Source organism: Sinocyclocheilus anshuiensis, unplaced genomic scaffold (genome assembly GCF_001515605.1).
Source record: "Sinocyclocheilus anshuiensis isolate Anshui unplaced genomic scaffold, SAMN03320099.WGS_v1.1 scaffold525, whole genome shotgun sequence".
Taxonomy (NCBI): Eukaryota; Metazoa; Chordata; class Actinopteri; order Cypriniformes; family Cyprinidae; genus Sinocyclocheilus; species Sinocyclocheilus anshuiensis.
The window spans coordinates 77,374-82,230 of NW_015539840.1; the positions used below are offsets into that span (position 1 = coordinate 77,374).

The following is a 4,857-nucleotide window of genomic DNA, read 5'->3' on the forward strand; positions in this document are numbered from 1 at the left end:
GTCGACACACTCTGGAAGCATCGCTCCCCTCACCATTGAGGGTTATTGTGAGCATGGTGCTTTCTTTCAAGCGTTTAATTATCTCTAAGGAGTTGGATTCCTCGCTCCATGGGTGGTTCTCGTGGTAGTGCTGAGCAGTACTCCCTTTTTATCAAAGGGTTACCTATGAGCACGCTACTCCTTCTGAATTCGGAGTTCTCCTCTCACGTGAGACGACACTGACAGCCGTCTAACGTCCCAGGGGCGACTCCCATAGCAATATGGTAGAGTTGGTACTTAGTGCTCGCCATGGTTCTGGCATGCACTCCCCTCAGCATGGTGGCGTGGGTATACCGTTCCCCATAGCAACCCCTAGAGGACACAGTTCGAAGTTCCCATGAAAGGGAATGTCTCCGGTTACTTATGTAACTATGGTTCCCTGAGTAGGGAACGAGACCTCTAGGTTTCTTGCCATGCTTCGGACACAAGCTTCAGACGAAGAAGTGAATGATGTGTTCTCCCGGTGCCTATTTATACTATAGTCGCACCGGTAGTGACGTCATGGCTGTCGCCGGCCAACGTGTTGTTGGTGTTTTTTCAATGTATGCTTCAGACACGGGTCACGACGAGGCGTTCCCTATAGCGACCCCTAGAGGACGCAGTGTCTCGTTCCCTACTCAGGGAACCATGGTTACATAAGTAACCTGAGACGGTTTTCCAGAAAGTGTAAAAAGCCCTGCCGTAGAATATGGCGATCATGTTTTATCTTAGAACATAACATTACATGAAAGTTACAATTATTGCTGTCAAGTTTCAATTCCAGCAGAACTTCTTGACTGTTACATTAGGACATTAGTTTGCAGCAGTGCTTTGAGTTTCTCTTCTGTCAGACTGAACCAAGCTTTTGTTCCTCGGTTTGTTCTGCTTCAGTGACACTAAAAGTCCTTAATGTTACTGACATGATGAGGCTCTAAAACTGATTGATGAGCTTGTTTTCTCACCTGAACTCTTGACAGTGTATGTGACTGAGCTCTTGACTTGATCTCTGTGAGTAACATTGCATCTCCACTCTCTGTTGTGATCTTCATTCAGGATTGTTGTAGTCAGAGAGCTTATACAGTGTCCTGGAGCTGATATCTAATATCTGGAGTCTGATCTCTTCAGTTTAACACCAGCCTGATTCACCCAGAACAGCTCAATTCCCTCAGAATGGATCCAATCATCACAAGAGACTCCAGCATATGAATACAGCTGACAGAAGAGAGTCACAGAGTGGCCTGCGTTGATCTCAGTCTGTGAGGATGAGACTGAAACACACAAATAACACACAAATCACAGACTCTTCAATCATCATGAGAGTTTAAATTAAGAATTTGCACTTTTAAATTGACCACATAATCGTAAAATTACCATGAAGGACATGCAGATAAACACGGGCATCAGGTCTTGGTTTTTGTCTATTCTCACCAATCCATTGTTGGCAGGTGTAAGATCCATAATCTTCTTTTGAGATGTTGTTGATGTTCAGAGAGCAGTCAGACCCCAGACTCATTCTCTCAAGTCTCTCTGTGTCTTTCCTCTTTATCCCAAAAATTAATCAGTTCAACTGTTGCTGAATATCTGAATCTGTTATTATAGATCCATGTAGTTGATTTGCAGTCATGAAGAGCATTATTATAGGTCAGACGGACATTTTCACCAGAACTGATGAACACAAGAGCATCATTCACTCCACTGGAACCTGAAACACAAGTACATTTGAATAATAATTGTGTTGTATGTTAATAAATGAAAACATAAAACATATCAGCATAAAAAGAAGAATATTCAGATCGTCTTTTTCCTCAATGCAAACAGCACACTCTCCAGAATAAACTATTGTTCTTCATCAGAGAGCTGTTCAAATCACAAACACTCTCAATATGAAGATAATTCAGCATCAGATGTTTGAGTGTGAAACTGTCTTGTTTTAGTGCGTTCAGGAATAATCCAGTATGTTGTGAATGAAACACAAGAATAAACTGATGGTGTTCAAATGAACTCTTTCTCAGACTAATTCCACTGAATGTCTTGAACAGAAAACACAGATTTCTTTACCTGTGAGAAGTGAAGAGAGAGCGATCAGTCCCAGCAGACACAGATGACACTCATCAGACATTTTCTCTTTCCCCCAGTCTTCCTCTTCATTATTTGCTCTCAACTCTTTCTTTAAATACTCTCAGCTCCTGTGGTTTTTAACTTCCTCTGATCTGACAGACTTAGTGTTTAAATGCTGCTAGAGTTGTTATTTAGTAACATGATGCCAGTCGTAATGGAGAAGTGTGAGAAGAGAGATCACCCCAGTCTTCCTCTTCATTATTTGCTCTCAACTCTTTCTTTAAATACTCTCAGCTCCTGTGGTTTTTAACTTCCTCTGATCTGACAGACTTAGTGTTTAAATGCTGCTAGAGTTGTTATTTAGTAACATGATGCCAGTCGTAATGGAGAAGTGGGAGAAGTGAGATCAGCTCAGGCCGTTTTAACCTGCAGTCGTTCTGTTTCCACCTCAACAAGTTAAACTTTCCCTCGAGAGCCGAGCGCTGACTGATGCCCGTGTTTTGTTGAACTCTGTTCCTCTGGAGTTTCTTATGAACTGTGTAAACCTAACCATAACCACTAACCAGACACATCAGCGGTGGTGAAACATGTTCTTCAGTGTGAGAACTGAATATTGTTAACCACTCAACACACATTTACTCTGAACCCGATCTACAGGCTATTCTTAACATTACTCTTAGTTTCACTTCTTCCTTTCTTTCCCTGCATGTTGTTCAATTCTAGACAGAAAATCATTCAATTATATAAAATTGATCAAATTGGTTTGTTACTGAAAAGGTTTGCACTATAAATTACTTCCTATGATTGTTTTCATACTGAGAGCAATAATACCCATAATGCCACAGTCGGTCAAACTTGCTGTCCCTAAACCGTTGGTCTGACTTTCGGTAAAAAAGATGGATTTGTTGTTAATATACCAAACTGTTAATGTTTTTAACACATCAACTAATTTGATGGCATGATGGCAGAACTGTTTGATCTCTGCGACGCTTTCTCATGTTGACTCCGATCTTTCGGCTCGTCTCGATATCCACACTTGCGGTCATGAGCACTTGAGAGCATGTATGTGACAGGAATTAAAACTTTGCCATGTAAATTAATTTAATTTGAAAATACATATAACTTGGTAGTAAAAAATATTATTTGTTGTAATTTGTTATTGCAAAGGTGTATTGTAAATATATAAAGATGCATGTATTTTGAAGCACCACCATTACAAAACACAGGTACATAGGGACCACTGAACAGACAAGTGTGTGAATAAAGCTGTGTATAAACTGTAAGTTTTTCTCTCCTCTCAACACTATAATGGCCATCTTTCATCTCTTTGTGTTTCAGAAGCGTGTAGCTGCTGGCTGTGGGAACTCAGTTAGTTTGACCGCACTGGTTTAACACACACTGATCTGAGATCATCTCTGAACACTGTTTAGACGGATGCTGTGAATTCTCACACATTTACACAACAGTTCCTCTTCTTTCTTCAACTGGGTTTCTACAACTGAATTCCTCAACTTTTTCCTTTTGTATAAATGTTTCAAATAGTTGCTGCAAACCATTTACAAGTTCACTGTTAGTTTCACAGGTTCAGTATTGCTAAAGTGTTTATTTCACTGATTTTATGTGAAGTAGGGCTCCTCATCCACACAGCTGGCTGTGATGTCCAAGTAAACTCAAAGACATTGATTAGTTGATTGTGGTGCGTTGAATTAGAGTTAGAAAGTGGCTCTCAAGGAGCAGGAAAACTCAAAGACCTTGATTGATTGATTCAGGTCCGTTTAATTAGAGCTGTAAAGTGGTTCTCCAGGTGCAGGAATGAGGAACCTGATGCAGCTAAAGCACAGATCTACACACATTCATCTCTGCACGTTTATATAGACCAGCTGCTCCCAGACCTGTTCTGGAGTCTCCTCAACACTGCACACGCTGAATGCCTCTACCACTGGAGTCTCTACTAATGAGCTGATGACCTGAATCAGGTGTGTTTCATTAGGGAGAGATGCAGTGGCCATCTTATGTGATCATGTGTCTTTAGCCCTATTCACACGGGATTAGTATAATCTGGGGACCTTGTGTGATTTTGAAATCGATTAGATGGATTTAAAAAAAAAGAAACTAATATAGTTTTGTGCCCTGTGTCATTTACATTTCACCAGGTTAAAATAATATCTCAAGCTTTATGCTTGATTTATTTGTAACACATTAACCTCTAAACCTTTTCAGCTTTCTCTTTCTGCAAATTGTATGGTGTAGAGATATGACAGCACCCAAAATACTATCAGACACTCCAACGCAGCTCCATTCTTTGCAAAAGATGGATAAAAAGGCGCACGGGAAACAAAACCTCGAAAAATGATATATGACCCGCCAAATGCTGGCCAAATCACAGAGATGCCGATTCGCACGGGACTAATATTATCACAAGACCTCGGTGTTTGGCGAAATATGGTAGGTCATTTGCGGGGGAATTTTTACTTTACAAATTACAGACATGGCCGATTCGCACGGGATTAAGATCACAGACAACCTTCGCAATTATTACAAATGACTGGAGGTCACCAGGTAATACTAATCCCGTGTGAATAGGGCTTAAGTTAGCAAAATGGTGGAAATCGCTTACAGCGTCTTTCGATAATACTATATATACTGAAGTAACAAGGTATTCTGCCAACATGGCACCTCTACATTTAAGAAGGAACATAAGCGAGAGACAGAGAGAGGGAGATGTAATGTAACATTGCACTTTTTCTCCTATCCTATACCATGTTTTCGTGTAACCAGCCG

General features: G+C 40.6%; 1 pseudogene; it reads right to left on the reverse strand.

The window, feature by feature from the left end:
• Positions 1–2,137, reverse strand: part of LOC107684458 (uncharacterized) — a 5,588-nt pseudogene extending 3,451 nt beyond the window's left edge.
• Positions 2,138–4,857: the final 2,720 nt, after the last annotated feature.